The sequence below is a fragment of the Ambystoma mexicanum genome, chromosome 11 (genome assembly GCF_040938575.1).
Source record: "Ambystoma mexicanum isolate Mex_15411 chromosome 11, UKY_AmexF1_1, whole genome shotgun sequence".
Taxonomy (NCBI): domain Eukaryota; kingdom Metazoa; phylum Chordata; class Amphibia; order Caudata; family Ambystomatidae; genus Ambystoma; species Ambystoma mexicanum.
In genome coordinates, this window is record NC_090934.1 from 846,163,691 (window position 1) to 846,185,920 (window position 22,230).

The 22,230-nt window shown below is 46.6% G+C and overlaps 1 protein-coding gene across 1 annotated transcript in view; it reads left to right on the forward strand.

Moving 5' to 3' along the window:
- Window positions 1-5,919: 5,919 nt before the first annotated feature.
- The window catches only part of LOC138503810 (3-galactosyl-N-acetylglucosaminide 4-alpha-L-fucosyltransferase FUT3-like), a 562,965-nt gene continuing 546,654 nt past the window's right edge, over window positions 5,920-22,230 (forward strand). Inside the window, exon 1 of the mRNA XM_069623824.1 lies at window positions 5,920-6,021. The gene's annotated coding sequence lies outside the window, so the exon portion shown is untranslated. The remainder of the gene's footprint in view (window positions 6,022-22,230) is intronic.

Below are 22,230 nucleotides of genomic sequence, written 5' to 3' on the forward strand. Positions count from 1 at the left end.
TCAAAGCAAAGCACATTTTCGGGGACGGATAATAACATTGCCGATCCTTTATCTCGCTTTTGGTGGCCAAAATTCCGAGAGCTAGTGCCACACGCCCAAGAACAATCATGAAGTCAATACCAGCGGAATGCTGGGCAATGATGGCAAACCAAGAATAACGGCATCAACGCCAGTGCCAGAGAGCCCAGGCCGGGATGCCCTACATGAACCAGGTACCTCTAAAACGGGTGCCATCAACACATCGGCATCAACGCCAGCACCAGAGAGCCTAGGCCGGCATGCCCAACAAGAACCAGGCACATCAAAAACGGGTGCCAACAACCTTTCAGATTTCCTAATGGAGATGGCAGAGAAAGCATTGCAAGCACTATAGCAGAACAGTACAGTAAGTGCTTACAAACAGTATTTAGAGTCACAGGTTTAAACCATGCAGAGTTAATAATGATTAAAGACATAGAAGTATTTTTAAAATGGGCACGGGAGCAGGGCTTTAAAAGAGACTGGGCAAAAAGACACCTAGTGGCAATTTCATATTTTTCAAAAATACAGGGCGATTCTGACCCCACCCAGAACGCCCTCATCTCCTACGCAATGAAAGGATGGGGCAGAATAGAGGGTCCCCAAGTGGACACCCGCCGATCCCTTGATTTCTACAAGCTAGTCCAGATAGCAAGCCAGTTGGAAGCCATATGCTGGCATCCATACAAGATAATATTGTTCAAAACAACATTTTTTCAAGCCTACTTCAGGGCCTTCCGGGTAGGAGAACTGACCGCCTTCAGCACCCAGGCCGCAAACTGTTTGGGTGTCATGGAGGTCAGGGTGAGACAAGAGAGCGATAGCATAGAAATTCAACTGTCAAAAACAGGGGCAAAAAGAACCATCAACATTTACTGCATTGATGAAGCAACAAACTGTCCGGTTTGTATCACCAACCTCTATTACACACAAAGGCCCAAGGTGGGGGGAGGTTCCTAATCCACAAGGACTCATCGGCGCTAAGCTGCTACCAATTTAAAGGGGTGCTGATGAAAGCAATCAGCAAAGCAGGGTGGGATCCCAAGGGTTTCGGCACTCACTCGAACAGGATAGGTGCCGCCACCTCAGCATGGCAAGTAGGCCTAGCACCTCAACAGCTAAAAAACATTGGGGGGTGGAAGTCAGATTGCTACAAAAGATATATCAGACCACAGCTGATATAGCTACCCTCCTCTCCCTCAATTTTTTCTTTCTCCTCCCTCCTCCCCTGCAGAGACATCCGGCGAAGGGAGGACCACATTCCGATCAGTGTGGATAGTTGGCCACTCATTTGTCTTCAGGACAGGCAGATGGGCAGAAGAGACCATAGAAGGGCCACCCTTCAGAAACACCATTGCTTCATGGTGGGGATACAGAGGACTACGGTGGCCCGACATCCACGAAACACTAGCTGAGCTGGTCGCATACAGAGACCCGCCAGAATTTCTGATCATCCATCTAGGGGGCAACAATCTGGTCTCCGTTGGTAGGAGAATTTTATTCGATGATAACTGCTCCTCCCTCGCGGGCATTTCGCACAATTGGAGGGGCACAGAAATATACTTCTCGGCCATCTTACCCAGAAAGAAGTGGCTAGGGGCCAACTGCTACAAATCTGTAGACATTTCTAGAAGAAAACTCAACAGGGTACTAGAGAAATTCTGTACAGCAAGAGGGCTGGGCTGCATAAAACACTCGGCCATTACACTAGCCAATCCGGATCTTTTTCTCCACAATGGCACCCATTTATCTAACCAGGGCTTGGAGCATTTCTTCCGAGAAATCACAGCCACACTCGCCCTCAGGGGTTGTCTTTAGGAGATACTTCTGGGGGAACACGGTCAGCTGCCAACATGCACGTGTGTGGCGGCAAGGGCATGAGGGGGTTACCTCAGGACCTGGTGCCCAAAAGTATGATACTATTATGATATGTGATTATTGTTATTGCCGTAACCACAACTGTACAATAAACATCCTACGGCCTTTTTATTGCCAACACTTGACACAAGTTGTGAGCCTATTATTACGGGTGAGGGTTTGGGGGTCGGCCAATACTAATGCATGCATATAGGTTCAGCAGTTATGGGCAATGCTGCAAGGCCTCCCCAAGCGAGGCAGGGTAACTGCTGTTACCATTAGCAGCCTGGGAGAGGGGCAGCCCCTACCTTGCTCAGCCATGCTCCTCTCTTCCCCCCAAATGCAGAGACACGCAGTCTTGGCAGCACAAAGCCAAGGAAGGGTGAGGTGTGAACAGTCACCTCACCCTTCCTCCAAACAGCAAGGTGCTAAGCACCAAAAGGAAACCAACAGTCAGGCAGGGCCCTTTTTCAAAGACCTGCCCCCATTAGGGGGCCAGACAGTCGGTTATCCGGCCGGGGGCTGTGACCACAGCAGCCCCCACTACTATACATAACAAAGACTCGGGGCCCCCCTGGGTCTTATAAATAAGAGCAGCATACTCAGAGTAAACACAATCTGTTTGTGGACCCTGAACGGGGACCCAAACAAACAGGAGGTTCACTGTGTACTCAGTGTCTTCCAACCCTTTTGCTTCTTTACCACAGAACCCTCCCACCCTACAAAAGGAGGGAGAAGAACAAAGGAAAAGAGGTGCAAGGCACTGTACGGTGCCGACAACAAATCGTGGGACACAAGAAGGGGGGCACGGGTCAGAGGGGGTAACCTCAGGACCCAGTGCCCAAAAGTATGATACTATTATGATATGTGATTATTGTTCTTGCCATAACCACAACTGTACAATAAAAATCCTACGTCTTTTTTATTGCCATCACTTGACACAAGTTGTGAGCCTATTATTATGGGTGAGGGTTTGGGGGTCGGCCATTACTAATGCATGCATATGGGTTCAGCAGTTATGGGCTAAACGCTGCCACCAGCATGCGAGGAGGCAAACTTCACAGAAGACAGTACATTAATGTGCGAGATATTAGATGAATGACCAGGATCACTGTATTGTCTGCTGGCAAAGCCAGGATACAAGCATGAATGCGTTGGTTCCAAATTCGGATACTTATTCATTTCTTGGACTAACAGTTTGTGCTCATCGTTGGAGGTGATAGCCTAGGTTTCACAACACTCCATCTGAATAAACCCTTTTCTAGACCTTCACCATAAGGATGACAATGTATGTTTTTATAGCAACCCCTATCTGGTGCAGGTACAATGCTGTTAACACCGTCTGTTGTGCCGCAAGACCAAGTACATATGCGGGCAGGTTCATAAACTTCAGACGTGGGAAAGGCTCAGCCAGCCTTACAGGAATGTGCTATTCTAATCTTGCATAGGATCACATATCACTGCAATGAGTGCTTAACACACTGAGCTAGCTTCTGAACCATTGTGGCCCTCAATTTATCAATATGGATTTCAAATTTGGCTATTGCACATAATCAAAATAATTCCCACAGGAAGGAAAGAATGCTACAGGAGTTGTGCTGCCAGGAACACACAAACTATATATACCGCAGTGAACACAGAAAGCATTACATGACCAATTGATCGAGGCAGAATGTACTTGCCAAAACAGACAGGCAATAGGAATCTTACTTCTTTAGATCAGCCTAGTGGGCCCCCTCCAAGGTGGAGGCCCTGGGTAAGTGCCCCTTTTGCCCTGCCATAAAAACTTCTCTGAGTAGTAGACGGCAAATGAAATTGGAGTAGCGAAAAACGTCGCGCGTGGTTTTGGGGCCTTCTGAATACTGCACACAAACGTTGCCCTTCGAGGTAACACAAACCCAAAGTGCAAACGCAAAGCATGGTGCAAAATAAAAAGTGGTAAAGATGTCTTTAATTAAATCCAGCTCTAGGAGGAGTCGGGGATTGCCTCGCGGACGGGCACGTAGACTGAGCACGCACCCCTAGCGCCCAGAGGTGATGCAGCCTGCCTGTTGGGCTATATTAATAACCCCCCCTCGATCCTCCCCCCACACACACCCCTTCTAGCCCTGTGCTGATGCACACGAAGCGGCCTCACTTGCTGTGGGCGACAACGTGTGCTGTATTGTTTACAGAAAGAAATATGAATGAAGGAGTTTCTGAAGTTCCTTTTGGAAAAAGAAATGTACCCGAGACAAGATAAACACGGAAGGTTGAAATAGTCTGGCAGTGATCCCCACACTGGCACATGATGCCACCCACACACCCGTTCACAATCCAGTGGCACTGGCTGCTGCCCTCAAACACTGGCAAGGGAAGGAGGAAAGGAGGGAAACGGGAAGGGGAAGAAAGGAGAAGTGGAAAAAGGAAATGGCGGGCGACGCAGGAATGTGGCGGGGAAAGAAGGCAGGAAGGCAGGTAGGGTAAAAAAGAAGGGTAGACGGTGGGGGGGGGGTCGGGTGCAAGGGAATGAAGGAAGCAGGCGGGCAAGACATTTCGGAGCAAAGAAACGCAGATACGCAGACAGAGACGGAGTCAGACACGAAGATTAGAATGTAAGAGAATGGGTGCGGGCAGCGTCAGTTCTAGAACAAATGAAGACGGACAGGGCGAACAAAAAGAGGACTGTGGCGAGGGAAACAACGATGGGCGTCACAGAACTGCGGGCACATGCGCACAGAGACATGGGGGTTCATTGTCAGAGAAAGGGCCTTAATATAGAGTAAGGATGACAAAACAGTATCACTCCAAATAAAGGGAGTAATGCACAGGGAGGAAACGAAACAACTACGCCTGGCAACTGAAAGGAAGAACAAAAGCAGATATACACTGATCGTTACCGCGGTCCTGTCGGCCCCTCGGGGCCTATAAAGCGGAGTCGGCCCACAGACCGCTACCCGCGGCCCATCACTGCGAAGACCCTGTGAAACCAGCCCTACTGTGACACGACCACACAGACCAAGAAGATTACAAACCCACGACTACATACTCAACCCGAGAAGGTGGGGTAATGAGGCTCAATCGGAACAGTCTACCAGCAAGAAGAGGAACACGTGCAGACCCTGCGACTAATGTCAGCAGCACGAGCTCAACCCACTGAACACTAAACAGACAGGAAAGAAGAAAGGGCAAACGGAGGAATGACACAAAGCAAACCGAAGCGCGCGGAAATAAACGCTATATCAGAATACCCCCAAAAATGAACAGCCTGACAGTAAGGCAGACTGCGACACAAACGGAATGCGCGTGCTTTGGTTACGATTCTATACATATTATGTTTTTAAATTGACGTATGAAAACCAGAGCAAATGGATATATGTATATACAATAAAAAAAACAGAGAACGAAAGAGTGCAGGGGGAGAAATGAAAGTGTAGGAGCGGGGTGCAGAATGAATTGAAAGAGTGGAGGCGGCGGGGGTCGTGGTTCTGTCTCGCTGGCCCGCGTGGCACACACGGCGGGGGGCAGTCGCGTCCTTCGTGTTATTCTCCCGCGTCCTGTTCGCCGGATCCGTCTCCTCTGGGGCACGCACCTGGAAGGACTGGCAGCTCCCTCGGCTCGGGCTGCTGGTGGCACCGTATCAAACAGCTACAGCGACTGGTTGTTACCATTTAGGGAACAGTGACACCTGTGTACGCGGGGTGCCGCCCCCCGTCCTCCATACAGCACACTGAGCACAGAGCTGCGACATCGCCCTCTCGGCAACAGAGCAGCCCAAGTATTATTAAATAAAACGCATTCGAATTTGTTGTCACGCATGCCGGCTTGCACCCAACGCCGATAACCATTGGCATAACAATAGCTAAAGTGAAGGAGTCCCGCGCAGGGGGGGGGGGGGGTCGAGGGGTGTGAGGCGCCCTGATAGTCGCCAGTTGGGGGTTTTCCGCTCTTGCTTCATCCTGAGGAGCAGGAGGTTACCCAGAAATGTCAGCGCACCTCACCTGCCGCGCTTCCCCGGCTCCACCCTGAGCCTGGTGCCCTCCCCTTTGCACCTGTGCGCGCACCTCACCTCGAGTGCACGCGTTATTGCTGCCCCAAGAGCCAGGACCAGCAGGCGAGTTTACCATACCAGTGCCCAGGGGCGCACCACAGAGACCCCCAACATCAGTAAGCAGGCTCTAAATACTCAGTGTGTGTGTGTGTTTGGGCCCCAGGTAACATGAGCAAATAGCGGCTACTTTTTCATTTGGTAGGGTGTTAGCCCAATATCACCGCATGTGTAGGTTGTTTGTATCCCCCGTACGGGGCGCTTTGTTTTATGTACTCCCTGTCTCTTCACATATCCCCTTGCCTCAGGCGCGCCGTTGTTTGCTCGATGTTGCTGCTTCAAGTATCCAAATGTCGCACCTGTGCTGCTGCTACACTTGCTCCGTTATGGGTCTAGGGATAGCCCGGCTTAGTTAGGCAGTTTGCTCTTTTTATTTCTTTTATTTTGTTTTCATTTTTAAAGCGCTCCCACAACCCAGGGGCATCGAGGCGCTGTTGCAGGAATATGTCTCTTAGTTGCAATTTATAACCTGTAGGTTTCTAAGTGCAGACCCAGGGATCGAACCTTCTTGTCGTCTTGTTTCTATGGTGCACACGATGCCCTGAGCTAAACTCCGAAAGCGCTATCCTCCCAGGAGCTATCCTCCCGCTCTGTTCCCTTGTGTCTAGTCGTTCGCTTTCTTGTTTCTCTTTTTTCCTGTTTCTCGTTCGCGTTGGCTCTTATTTTGCTAGCTCACAGTTGCTTGATCTACACAACCCCCACATGGACGTTTTTTGAGGTCTATTTTAGCTTGAGTGGGGTTATCAAGTTCGCGGCCACCCACTTGTACATTTTTGCGCGCACGACACCCTTTGTGAGCAGAATTGTTTGCTCTGTTGCAGGTAAGCATGCGGATACGACCACTGTGCGCCGCCTCCAGTGTGAGGGTGCTGTATAGGTGTTACAGCATGTGCTGGCCATCCAGTATGTGGGTGTACTTGTGTACCTTCTCTGCTGGTCCTTTGCTGAAGGTCGCCCAGCGTGCATGGCTGTATGTTTTTCTTGTACCATTTGTAGGGGTGTTATGTGTGCCGGATTACTCAATCTGTCAGTCAGTTACATCACGTCAATGGCTTTGTGTAGTGTCATTGTTAGGATTACTCGCCGAACGACCCTTCATGTGAATTGTATATAAAGAAAAAGGTACTCGAAGCACATCGACTGAACTCCGAAAACCCTTCTGGGTAAAATGACAGCTGAGCTGGCTTTGCCGGGGTTCAAAGCTGCGCCCTGCAGATCACACACAAATCTCAGCAGCGAGCGCTCGACCCACTGAACTATCTTACCGGGCATTACAACGGGTACATCGTGCCATGTGGCTGCTTTCATCCCGAGCACAACTGACCGTAACCCGCCTACCTGCACTTAAACATGTCCAACGTTTGTTGTCCATGATCTGTGTATGTCCACTTATGTGTTGACCCAGTGACTGTGCCATTTACTCCCCTCCAGGACCTGGTCAGAATGTCCCTCAAACTCACCCCATGGTAAGAAGCTCATTGCTTCCCGGCAAATCTGATTCATCTATTGGATGTTTTTTTTTGTGATCAAAACTGTATTTATTGTTCCTCCTGCATTTACATAATAAATAAAATAATGTGATTTGTGTGCCCAAAAATGGTTCTGACGATAGGCTTGGATGCCCACGTAGACTTCTGCTGGCAAATAAACAGACTTGAAAGTAGTGATGTGGTCACCGCGAGGGTTCCATGTGGGAGGATGTGTGGGAGAGAGCCCGGGTGAAAGAAGCAGTCTCTGACCAGTGCTTTCATGTGCGCCCCAAACTAAGATTTATCCACATGAGAAAGCAGAGTCCTTTTGACTGCCACAGTGGGCTGAGAGCAGTCCACCATCTCTTCCGGACCAGGGATTGGGATGGGGTATATGGCCTTTTTTGGGTAGATCACAATCTCAGTTTTATTTAGGTTCAGATGTAATTGGTTGTTGGTCACCTAGGAGCCAGGAGGGCATCTCAGGGGCAACGTGCTCAGAGCAACACAGGTTGGAATCCCGGTTCCACGCTTAGAGACTGTCAAAAGTGAGCCCCTTACATGTTTTTTAATGATAATTTGCAAAAAAAATAATAGACATCTTTGCCCACTTAAATATGATAGAAATGGTTGTAAGCAGACACATGTACCCTTGACACCCACAAATTAAAGGCACAAAATATAATTAAAAAATAGATAAATAACCAAATAACAAGCACTTTTCACAAAACATTGATTTACAAATGAAAACACGCAAAACTTCTCCACGTGTCTGATGGAGCACTCATATTTACAGTCTCACTATTTAAAAACAAATGATTTTGCTATTTCTTTTTTAGTGACCAACAAGACCCCCCAACACGTTTCAGACCCCTGTTGGCGAGGGTTCTTTATCAGGGGGATAGGAAGGCGGCCATTTGGATGACTAGAAGGAGGGAAGGGGCTAAATAAATGATCAAAAGGGAGCAAAGCAAGGAGCAGCCTTGTGTAGCACATCAGAAAAAGAGTGAACACGCTGTAGGCGCACTGTTACTTCTAAACTGAGGGATTGGGAAAACGATGATGTATAGAGGGAATAATCTGGCTGAACACCCACAGAAGTTAGGTGCATCCCTCAAGTATTTTGAAAGTAAGGGCAAGAGTGGGGAAACACCAAGGCACACGATGGACTCGCCTGCCTAGCGGAAGAGACTCATTGGGTGGGATACAGATCAGGGTGATCTGCTGGTCTGTTGCTGGCACCATCCTGTCTGGATAGTCTCTGCCTTTTTTGGCACACTGGCCCAACACAGTCTTCAGGTTTACCCTTCCCTATTCAGACCATTTCTCCCTTTTGTTTGTACATACTCTGCTTTCTTGCGAAATGTAGACAATCATGGTTTTGTAGCATGAAGCAGGAATAAGATGAAGGACTGGTTGAGAAAAGGAATGGAACACAAATCTGTGATGAAATAGGAGGACTACATTGAAGGACAAAGACTAGGGTGCATGGGAGGCACTGGGACGAAAAACCAGGATGAAGAAGGATGACTAGGATGAAGGAGAAGAACCCAGATGAAAGATTAGGATGAAGGAGTAGGACAGAAGAAAATGTCTAGGATGAAGGAAATCGATGAAGGAGAAGGACTAGGACTATGGCAAAGGACTAGGAAGAAGAAGGACTAAGAATAATGACTATGACAAGGGAACTATGAATAATAGGAATAAGGTAATAGACTATGTCCAAATGAGAAAGAAGGAGAAGGACTAGGCCCAAGGACTGGTATGAAGATGAAGGACTTGGGTGAAAGAGAAGGATGGGGGAAAAGGAGAAGGAGTAGGGTGAAGAAGAAGGTGAAACATGAAGGACTAGGTCCAAGGAGAAGTACTAAGATGGGGGACAAGGACTAGATCGAGACTAAGACTATGGTGAAACTCTAGGATGAAAGAGGTCTACAACGAGGGACTAAGATGTTGGATAGGACAAGGGATCATTTTCACTGGACATAGGTGGGTGTTCCAATGAAGGAAACAGTGCAGAACGTTTTGTCTTGCCAAGGCTCTGACAAGTCAGGAGGGGTGACAGAGACCCCCTTCAATCCAATACCTCTGGTTGAGTGGTCTTGTGTGAGGAAAGGGGAGCTCTCTCAGATGGGATCTGCCCAGGATGCCCCATCTGACAGGGGACCCCACTTCATGTCTGTAGCTATGCAGATACTGTGAAAGTCCAACCAGACTTGTCTTCTTAATTCTGGTGATGGTTAAGCAAAAAGACATTTATCAGTTTGCTTGTGAGATAAATGGACAGCATCCTTGCCTTTAACCCGTCCCCGCCTGAGTAACCCACCCCTCTTCCAGACCGTTACTTTTATAACATAGCAGCCACATGACCGTCAATCATCCCAGCAGGGGCGGCCTTAGCACCCTGGGCAGAATTGGCACCCCCCCTTCCCAGCGCGCCCCTGCTCAACACGGGGAGGGGGATGCTATATGATATGATATGGCATTTATAACGCGCCTATACACAAGTGTTTCAAGGTGCGAGACAAAAGGGCACCTGCCACGCCTTCTCCCAATATGCCATCACGGGGGAGCACTTGAAAGACTGACCCAAGCTGGCGTGGCAGGGGGCTAATGGCACCCTTGGGGGGCATGGCACCCCAAGCTGTCACCCGGTCCATCCTGCCCTATGGCTGGCTCTGCATTCCAGAACCCGTGAAGGAGGCGTTGTGGCATGCCATTCCCGCCTCCTGCCTAAAAAAGAAACCTATGCATTCCGATGCATAGTCTGTCGACAGTGCTGATGTAGAACGATACCACAGTAACACGCTTAATTATACTGGATACTGGATGGATCTAAACTGGCTCACCTCTAATACAGGCAAAACAGAAGGTCTCAATACCCGCCTGACTGCTAAGCCTAAGCAACATGTTGAGCAGCTTTGCTTAGAGAAAGCCAATATTAAACTCCTACCATCAGTGAAAAATCTAGGGATCCATCTTGATTCACAACTTTCTATGGTCCAACACATTATTAAAGTAGTTAGTACGACTAACTACTATTTAATGATCCTAATGCAGGTAAGCCCTTTCATCTCACAACTCCATGCAGCTCACATTGCCTTTACCATCATTAGTTTACGCCTCAATTACAGCAATTCTCTGTTGCTTGGTGCCGCTAAATAAGTTCTGAATAAAATGCAGATGATCCAAAACATGCCTGACAATGCTGCATTTGGCCTGTAGTCTAAAATGCATTTCTCACCTACACTAAAGAAGATACACTGGCTGCCCAACATGGCAGGATTCAGTTTAAATCACTGACCCTGGTCTTTAAAGCCTTACAAAATATTGGTCCCAAATATCTATCTAGAAAATGTCAGTGATACTCCTCTTTAGTGTCCATCAATCTTCTCATTCGCTCCTTCTGTCTGAGTATCGCTTCAGGCGGTCAAGAGCAACGGGGAGGCCTTTTCAAGTGATGGATAGTCAACTTTGGAGTGCACTAGCTTGTGTCCTTTGTTGCATAAACAACCTCCTTGTTTTCAGAAAAAGACTGAAAACTTTGCTGCTTAGGTAATAGTCTTTCCCTTCTCTGAGTAAATTTTACACTTTGAGTTAGCGCTTATATGACTCGGCCTTGAACGCTTTACAAAATATACAAATAGGTTTGAAACAAGACCAGTTTCAGTGATTCCTCCTTCGACCAATTTTCCTGAAAAGCAGCTTCCCAGAATGAGAACTAGAATATCTTCAGTGCAGATATCACCACGTAAACACAGAATGCTAGGAAGGACCAATATTATTTCTGAGGCTCTGCTCCTTAGACACTGGAAAAGCCTTGCATGTCCCTACTCTAAAATGAGAATTTGATCTGATAAGCCGATCTAGTCTGGTGGTCATCAATACATTTTTTGTTGTTGTCTGGACCCTCCTCAATAAGCGATAGCACAGACTGCCTAGATCACAAGTATCTGTCCCACTACAGTAGAAATAACTTGTGTGACACCCCTCATTGAAACTGCTGATCTCCAGGACCAGAATTGTTCAGATTCTGGGTTTCGTTCCCAAGTTGGTGGTAAGATACAACTTTGCCTTTGGCCCTGACAGCCAAGGCTTCTGTTACCTTTCTGCCACAATGTACTCAATGTTAAAATCCTTTAAACCACCGACAGTATCCCCCAACGTCCGCTACTGGTCTTCAAAGAAGTTGCCTGTATAGAAACAATCCAATGCTTTGAGAAATATGGACCAAGTACCCTTTTATCACTCAAATCCCCCTCTGGTAACATCTCATGGACCAATATAATTCTGCTACAATCCCCCAGAATTGTCTTCTCACCCACAACTGGTTCAGCTCAATCCAACTCTAGCTAGATGTTGATGGCACATCTCAACACCAGATCAGCTAAGATGCTCACCTCGTTGCGACACGGTATCACCTGAGATCATGTTTTGCATCTCCTCATGTTATTTGAAACCTGGATGGATGATTCTTCTGATTCTTTTCTAGATCTTTTCACCTCCAAGAGCTTCAAAATCATCACATGCGACAGATCCACATAACAAGGTGGAGGGCTTGCTAATTTTTCATACTGGGGTAGAGAGTTCCGGATTGAGAGCGAGCGCTCCCCTTGAACAAAGCAAATTACACTTGTGTCCGACACAGTCTCTTCCCAGAGGCCCAAAACATTTTGCAGTCTTTGTTACATTTCTTCTATGATGGGAAAGGATAGGAGATTTAAGAACACATGCAGTGGCCATGCAGCGGTTTAGAAACAAGTGCTTTCCCTCAGGTAAGAGGGCCCGTATGACCACTAGCTTGTGAGGTGTGTGAGTCCTTTAATTATATTTCATTGAATTTGAGTGAACACCTTCTTTAGAATAACTCTCCCTTTCATATACTTAGAGGTCCCACCATATTTAGCATTAGGGTGGAGTGATCCTTACTATAGTGTGAGGAAGAGCTGTCCTTGACCAAAACAAAGGGCCTAAGTGTCCTCCATAGTTTCTTCTTAGAGCCACAAGGCTGTTGATGTTATAGTATTCCCATTTCTTCAACTATAGCAGGGCTCGCAAAATCCACTCCAGCACTAGCATAGTCAAGTACATTTTAGGTGAGTTGAGTACCAGTTTCAAAGTACTCTACCGAGTGGTTGTGTAAGCCTTAGGAAGTGTTTCCATGTACTGATTTCACTGGTCAGCTGCCCTCTAGATGTAAGCAATGCACCAGGTTAATTGTAATTCCCTCAATGTCAATCTGTGGTAACCTTCCATTCATGTCTGTAGGGGAGGGCAGTTTGGGGGGGTGTTGGGGTCCTCTAGAGCAGTTCAGAGGTGGATCTGTACTGAGAAGCAAGGAGTCTGCCTGCCTGGTGGTCAGCCTACTTATGTTTTTTTTTAAGAAGGCATCATAGAGGAGCGGTTACTGAGATTTGTAAGTATTTGGCACAAAAAAGTATTCATGTTGCCTACAACTGGTGTGATAAACCTTTCATTACACTTGTCAGTATATCGTAATACTCCATACAACCCTCCCCCAATTGGTCACACTGCAACTTGCGGCATGACGTTTTTGGCTATGTGCACCAGGCCTACATAGGATTAATTGGATTTTGAAACAGTGACATGGTATAGCATTGAGAATTAGTCAGAAAAATGATATTCTGTCAATGTATGTATATTTAGAGTTCATAAGCTTGAACCATAGGTGACGCAGACTTTGAAGCCCAAGTTCTTGTGTTGTGGAAGAGAAGAATTGCAAGGAGTTTGAAAAATGAACATATTGTCTGTAACAGAGTTGACTAAAGGCATTCTGATGGGAAGTCTTCCCTTCCCCCTGAAGCACTCCCTTGTGCACCCTCTTCTTAAGAAACCCTCTGCCGACCCGTCTTGCCCAGCTAACTATCGCCCAATCTCCATCACTCCCTTCCTGGGCAAACTCCTGGAAAAGCTGTCCATCTCCCAGCTTAATCTTCACACTGAATCTTTTGGTTGTCTTCATGACCATCAGTCTGGCTTCAGAGCTGCCAGAAGCATGGAAACTGCTCTCGTGAACATCTGTTTAGACCTGCTCTCCAACCTTGATTCCAACACCCCCTGTGCCCTCACCTTACTTGATCTCTCTTCTGCCTTTGATACGGTCAACCATGCCAGCCTGCACAACCATTGCCGTGATAACCAGGGTATCACCGATCAGGCCCTGGCTTGGCTGACTTCTTTCCTCTCAGATCAACCCTCCCAGGTCCAACTCGGGTCCTTCCTCTCCTCTCTTTCTATCTGTGGTGTTCCCCATGGGTTTAACCTCTCTCCCTGGCTGTTGAACCAATACCTGGCACTTCTTGCCCGACGCTATCTGCCCCAACTTTCAGTGCTACACGGATGACACTCAGCTCATTTTCAGGCTCCCCTCAGCCACATCTTCTCCTCTCATCTCTGACTGTCTGTCTGCTATCCAGGAGTGGTGTGCCGCCAATGATCTCTACCTTAATTCCAATAAGACAGATTCTCCTCATCGGCACACCTGCTCCCTCCTTTCTTGTCACTCTCTGGCCGGCCTCTCTTGGCCCTCTTCCTGCTCCCACCTGTGAGGCTAAAAACCTCAGAGTCATCTTCGAATCCACACTCTCCTTCTCTCCTCACATCTCTGATGTCTATAAGAAGTCACCCTACCAGCAGCACCTCCTCAAAGGTATTCTTCCTTTCCTCTCCTTCTCCCAGAAGCTCACTGTCTCGAGCTCTGGTTCTCTCTAGACTGGACTACTGCAACAGCCTCCTTCTAATTCTGCCTGCTTCTACTCTCTGCCCTTGCAACTCATCCAGAATAGGACTGTAAGACTTGTCCTTGGCCTCAAGCCCAGGGATCGTATCTCTCTAGGACTGAAATCTCTGCACTGGCTCCCATTGGCTGTGAGGATTATGTTCAAAACCCTCTGCATTGTCCACAAGACCTTCTGGGGCCTCATTACCTGCAACTCTCTTTTCATAAATATCTTCCTTCTCAAGCTCTTCACTCATCTTCCCCCAACTTCCCCAGAGTTAGTCGCTTCTCCAAGCAACGAGTTGGTGGTAGATTTCTTTCTTCGGCTGGGGCCTCCCTTTGGAACAGTTTCCCTGCCTACCTGAAACTTGAGGAGAACCATCTCAGGTTCCAGAAGCACCTCAAAATATTCCTCTTTGCTTCTGCTTTCTCTCCTCCTCTCCCCTGATGAACTCCTGGCTGAAACTGAAACTGCACTGGTCACCTGGCCACACCTTCTGATCTCAGGCTCAGGTCCCCTCCCCTGCCAGTTGCACACCTGCCCTGCCTCCCTGGCACCCCTCGAACTTGTGGTCTGTTTTCTGTATCCCTACAGTCCCCTACCTGCACTTGTCACCTGATGTCTGCACTTACCCTTGCACTTGCCACCAGCTTGTCGCACTTTTAATTATTGCTTTTATTTATTATATATATTGTTTTACTCTCAATCCCATGTACTGCACTGTCCCCCACACTTTTCCCCTTTCCCCTTCCCCTGCACTTGTGCCATCTCAATGTCACTTGGCCTAGTAAGATCATTGTCTCTGTCTTCCCTCTGTTCCCCCTCCCTTGCCTCCTCGCGCCTTGCAACACTGGTTTATAGGCGCGTTATAAATGCCATATCATATAACATATCATGTATCATAAGTTGGACCGAACACTACCTTGTCTCTTGGCTCTCTCTACCCTTTGGCCACCACCAAAAGCTCACCAATCACTGACAAGACTAGTCAGAGCTTTATTTAAACTGGATACCCAGCTTTTAGACAGTACCTTTAATACCAAACTGAAGTGTAACTATCACAGATATCCTAGATCAGATTCCCCCGAAGAAATAATCCTCGTCTGTCCCAAATCCAGAGGAAATGGTTCACTCCAAAACTGCTTCACTCGATATGAAAGCTCCTCAGAAAATTAGGTGAATGGGGAAGTCCAAATCACCTAAAAGGGAAGAATTGAGGAATGTTCAACACCTGTAATCCTTAAAAATCAAATAAGCGTAAAAGACACGCCTTCCCCAAAGATCGACACTGAAATGCAAAAAAACTCAAAGAAGTCTTCAAAATGGCCACCAATTTTTAAAAACCACCATGCCCCTCCTTCACAATTACCCTCTCTCTAGAGTGCATCGAGGTGCAGGAATTTCTCACATCCAAAATGTGCTATATAAAAGACAGGATCACACCCATCACCCTGCAATATGACAATTCATCTGTCACTACACACCCGTTCCCTTTTCTTTAGCACCTACCTCTTCTCAATCCATCCTTTCCATTATCAGTAACCTCAATCCTTCAGGCTCCACATCGGAGGGCTGCGCCCCTCACTTCTACAAAGAGATCTGCTTTGCCCAAGCACCAGTTATCTGACATCCCTGAAAACTGAGGTTCACTCTTGGCTTCTCCCTGAACACTTTGAAACTGCCAGGATCAAATCCAGACTCAAGAAGCCCATACTCAATCCAACAGACCAGAACAATATTACACATTGATGGCTGCCCTACCCTTCTTTGTAAAGGTCATCAAATTGGATGCCAATAAACAGCTCTCAGGTTTGTTTCAAAGCTAACCAGATTTTTCACAGCATCTACGTTATGAAGCCGAGTCCCCAAAACTGGAATTACAAAATTACGAAGCCCACTTGTTCGCATTTTATAATTCGAGTTTTGGGGATTTCACCCCCCCTCCACCTCCCTTTGCTGGCCATGTAATGTATGTGGGACACACCCCTGCAACCCACACAGCCTATAATACCGAACTAGGGGAGTGGGGGAAACCCCGGCTCCCCTTGTTAGGTATTATGGGCTTCCATGTTTTGTATTTGTTTTATACCAGGTCGAATGCACAGTAAACGTGCATTCAACCTTTTTATTTTCGAAATTTTGGGGTCAACCCTTTTCACAAAATGCAATCTAGTTTCCACTCCAAACATGATACTGAATCAGCCACGAGTGGTTAGAGAACTTCTGTGTCTTATAGATTCAAACAGATGAATGTTCCTGGTCCTTCTCAGCCCCTCTGCTGCGTTGCAAACCCTCGATAACGTCCGAATTAATTGCCTTCTTTCAGGAGTCCACCATGTAATGGTTCCAATGTATTCTCCCTGGCACATTCTCTAAAGTTGGTCGAGCTCCCTACACTGCGCCAACATTTTGGTGCACCTGTGCCATCACGCAAGGCTCCATCTCATCACCCACACATTCCGACATCTTCGTACGGCCACTACTCAACGTCCTGAACTTGGCGTACCACATCTCCGCAGAAGACACGTCAACTCTGTACGGGCATCAACAAGGCAGCTGAAGCACATGAATTTCACCCTGAGGCAAATCCATTCTTGAATGAAAGCCAACGTGCTTTCCCTCAACACATTTCACACATTAGCATCACCCAAAGCGCTTTCTACTCTTCGCTCCTCTTACCAAAAGATGTTGTTTTGGAAGTTCTTCATCATCAAAGCTAGAGTGACCCTTGAAAACACTCCTTCACTTGATGTAATCATCAGTTCCTGTTTTTGTTTCCACCACTTCACCCTGAGACTAGTCCACAACATACAACCCTTTCTATCTCACTCTCCAAGTCTTTGTAATTTTAAGTGTTCATTGACCCCGAAACTGGACTATTTCCACGCCATACCAAAAAGAACCAACTCAACAGTAATACATTGAAAATGCGGCAGAATTGGGCCGTTAGACACATAAATAAAAGAAGGGTCATTGTTGCATCCACCCTACTCTTTAATTACTGGCTCCCCACCAGAGGAAGATGCACATTGAAATTCTTGGCTCCAGTCCACAAAGCATGCCACACAAAAGCGCCACCCACAAACCGGCCAGATTACCTAGCCAACAAAAGTGCCACCCACAAGCCGGCCAGATTACCTAGCCAACAAAAGCGCCACCCACAAGCCGGCCAGATTACCTAGCCAACAAAAGCGCCACCCACAAGCCGGCCAGATTACCTAGCCAACAAAAGCGCCACCCACAAGCCGGCCAGATTACCTAGCCACACAAAAGCGCCACCCACAAGCCGGCCAGATTACCTAGCCAACTAAAGCGCCACCCACAAGCCGGCCAGATTACCTAGCCAACTAAACCGCCACCCACAAGCCGGCCAGATTACCTAGCCAACTAAAGCGCCACCCACAAGCCGGCCAGATTACCTAGCCAACTAAACCGCCACCCACAAGCCGGCCAGATTACCTAGCCAACTAAACCGCCACCCACAAGCCGGCCAGATTACCTAGCCAACTAAAGCGCCACCCACAAGCCGGCCAGATAGCTAGGAAGGTTATAAATCAAAAGCAGATTGCAATACACGTTATTAAGTAAAACAAGGGATCCGTAGGGAGCAATGGCAAAAGGGGCCCTTTAGGTGTACAAGTGAAGACAAGCCATTTAGGCAAAGCTTAGACGACGAACAAGATATAAAATATCAAAGCACCATCACATCATATGATAAAAAGATACAGCAGAAGCAGTACGGTACACAAGGTAAATTGCACAAAAGTGTCGAGGGGCATTTATAGAGTGCATGGTATACACCAATATTCTGTGTTGTTAAAACAGAAACTAATTTGGTGGTACTGCAGATGATGAGAATAACGGTACAAAGAATTTAGTATCTGTCGACCGGAGAAATCGGGTTTTGGCTACACGAGCATTTTTAAGGTACAAAATAACTCGGCCTTCATCGGGAAGGGATAAGGTAACAGCAACGCGGCGTTCTTGCTTGACGTCACTATTTCATAATGCGTATTCCGGAAAACATATTACAAACATTATATTATTTAGGTGTTCTTAAAACACATTTATAGTCATTAAAAAGGCTCCACTCAATCTGTAAAGGGGCACTCACTGTGGTCTTCCGGAAAAAAGTGGGGTTCAGGCTTAGAATCAGCAAACCGGCTGAAAAGTCTTTCGGATGGGTGTGTGTCACGTTACTGGAGGGTCTGCAAAAAATGATATGGGGAGCAAGGGATCAGTTTGAAAGATGACATGAAAATAAATGTGTATGGGAGTAAAAAGGAGGAGAAACATACAGCCTCATTTTTTAGTTCAACAAAAATTGGTTGAAAATCTGGATACGCCTTATTGACTGCAGTAGCGGATGGTGAATTATTTAACTGGAGGGGCTTAAATCTCTGTGCCTAACATGCGGGAGCGACCGCGTGCAGCGAGGAAGCTCTAACCAAACAAGGTTCTCCCCCTGGTCAAAATATTTTTAAATAATGGATAAGAATGGTGCATGTTTATGTGAAAAACTGGGTAAAAAGCCACATTTTGCAATTAGCTCTGTATGGTAGCACATACAAAAAAATAAATAGATGCAACTCACCAACGGTGCACAGGATCATTTTCCAACAGATGTTCATAATGCCTTTGTACACAAAATATGCCAGTATATTAAACATGTTCTTGCAGGCAGTGCCCATACATGTCCATGCAGGCTGCTTGAATATATTCCAGTATTACCATATAAAGACACCAAGACCAAAGTTAAAACATTAGGTGTATGTTTTGACCGCAGTCTTAATATGAAGGCTCAGGTAGGGAGCATGGTATCATCACCCTCATATTATCTCAAACTCTTGTCGCAAGCCCGCCCATTCATATCCAGAGAAAATTGTGAGATGCTTGTTAGAGTCTTAATTGGCTCAAGGCTAGATTATCGTGGCTAAAACCAAGATAGGGCGGCTTCAGGTAATTCAAAATAATGCGGTCAGGATTGTCATGGACATTAGGAGAAGAGAACATTTGTCAGGCGCCAGAAGGAGCTTGCGCTAGCTTCCAATAGAGGCCAGAACTCTTTTCTTGCCTTTGAGTGATAACTCAGAAATGTATGATAAGTCCCTCACCTCTGTATCCAGGGTCGGATTGGACCCTCCGCCTTTCGGCCCGTGGCCAGGCCAAAATCGTCCCTGGGGAGTGGGGGTCAGTTTCTGCCCTTGCCTGGCCCAGTTTTGAAACAATAACACCTGCAACAGCATAATTCATCAACATATGTTACCTTGCTTTGATGATTGATTTGCATGCATGATGTGTGCATCATAAATTATGATGCATTCACCATTCACATGCTGCTGCAGCATGTAAAGTTGAGGGGCCGGGGCCGCCTCCAGGCTGGTGGCTGTCACTGTGCCGCCACTCCAGGGGTTACGGTGCCCCCTGGAGTTGCTGTGCTGTTGTATTAGTGATAAATATGGATTAGTGATTTAGTGATAAACTACCAATTTTAGAGTAGAATAAGCATCCATTTCGGACTATGTATTTTGCCCTTCGGAGGTTCCAGTAATAGCATGTTTTCTTTCTACCGTTGTCTCGTTTACAATAATCACAAGGCATTCCATCTCGGTGTCCTCGGTCACTTGACAAAATCCTTGTGCCTAAAAGCTTCTGTACAGTGCAGAACTATTTGACCATAGCACATTAAGTGGCCATTTACTTAATTGTGCCACAATGAATGCTTTATTGTATTGAGCCTCATTACAAGTTTGCCGGTATAATAACAATGGTACCGGTAAGCTTGGTGGTACCGTTGTTACCATATCAACAAACTATGAGTTTTGTTCGCAGGTGCCTTTTTGCCCGCCAGGTCTGACCTGACAGGCAGACCGGCATCCACGAGTAGAGCATGTTGGATGCACCACAACTATTCACAAATGGTGCCGGTGCATCCATCCTTCCCATTCCCACAGAGCCCTATGGGGCTCAAATGGGAATGGGGAAGAATATGTTCCGGTGCCTGGGAATGGGAAATTACGGGCTCCTCCCGGGTTGTAATACTCCGGTAATTGGCCATTCCCGTGCGCCGGAAAAATACACAAGTTCCGCGCCAAGCCGAACTTGTCATGAGGCCTATGTGTCTATCTTTCTCATCTCCCTGGCATGCTGTTCAGGATGTTTGTTTGCATGTATCAGGTAGCAAGTGCTCAGAGTATGGGATGTCCTGTGAATGTGCTGATTTCCCTATTTTGCCAACCTCTGAAGCCTGAAAGTAGATGCATGCAGGCTTGACATGCGGCCAACTTTGCACCAGACCTGCATATGAATTTACCAGTTACCAGTTTAATGGTATCCACTACAGAATAATTGCTAATTTTACTATAGCTGATATGATAGCTCAGTGGGTTGAGCACTCACTGCTGCGATGTGTGTGTGATCCACAGGTTCGAAATCCCAGCAAGGCCATCTCAGCCTTTCATCCTTCTTAGGTCGATAAATGAGTACCAACACAGGCTGGGTGATATTGTATGCATATTTGTTCTATAAAAAAAGAGCTTAAGCGTAAGTGCTATACAATAACATATCATTTGGCCTTGGATGTCTGCTTGCATTCACAGTAATTTGACAATATGGATCTATACACAAAGATATTAATGATACATATGGTGATCCATTCTTGTATGAAATGTATGTCACATTTGTGAAATCATAACCATATATTTCATAGTGTACTTAGGAACAATGCTATTTGATGCCACTTGCTGTTTTGTCAATGGGCGAAAGGTCACGTTTCATCGCTTCCTGGGTTGTCACTTTGGGATGGGTTCAAAAGAAATCACTTCTGGTGATGTCATCAGAGGTCAAGGGTCGTGAGGCGAGGGGTGGGTGGGCCACTTTATTGAGGCGAAGGGTGGGACACTTTTCTAAGGGTGTCCGGGCCTATTTCTTGTCCAAGTCCGACCCTGTCTGTATCTGAGTAGAGTGTTAGAGAGGAAAGCTAATATATGTAACCTCAGATCTAATGATACAAACCAATTGAAAATTCCAGCACATAGATTGTCTCAGGTGAAGAAAGAGGCTTTCTTTGTAGCAGCCCCCGTGGCCTCGAATACTATCCCACCAGACATGAGGGAGAAAAAATCTGCAACTGTATTTAGAAAGAGGCTCAAGACTTACCTTTTAGATAAGGGGGCTGGAATTATCTCCCTTAGTCTTCGATCTCTGGTTATTCGCCTGCCCCTTTGCTCTGTTTATGTAATGAACCCTCAAGCCTGTGGGTCAGTGGTGCGCATATAAATGATAAATAATAATAATAAAGTCCCCAGGTCAGTAAAAAATGCCATCCCACATAAAGAAAGCATATGCAGAAAGCATATCGTACCAACATAAGCAAGTGCACCACACAATCACACTTATGTTTGATTTTACCCTTGGTGCAAAGTACAAAACTCCCCAGACACACAAAGAATAAATGGTCAGACTGAATCCAACAATGTAAATCAAGCTAGCTACCTGATAACATTTATGTTTTCTTTCCCCTCGATGCCAAGTGAAAAAATGCCATGCCACAACCATACATTATCTGGAGACTGGCACCACTAACTGTTTTATTTGCTTTGCCCTTGATGCACAGTACCATGCTTAACGCAGTCACGAGGCGTGTTATTATGTGGCTAGACTGTCCTTGGCCAGTCTAGTTGCGTAATGCCATTTCAAATAGGACCGTTCTGTGCAAAGCAAAAAAAGAGTGCCATAACCCCACCAGCCCCCACTCCTAAAATTAGGGGCCCTCCTGAGAGGGGCCACTAAATATAGGAGTTGGCCTGACACAAGCACACATACACTTTCACACATGCATTCACACATCATTCAAACAACTCCTTGCATGCACACTTTAATAAAAAAAAAACAGCATACATGTGCAGATGCATACATGCATAAATATATACATATCCATTACATAACACCTTACCTGCATGCACCCATGCAGACGCGCCATCATGGAGGACCAGATGGTTCTCCTCGCCTCAACATGAACACACTGACTGACAAGAGAGGACCCTTTCCTGTCGGTCAG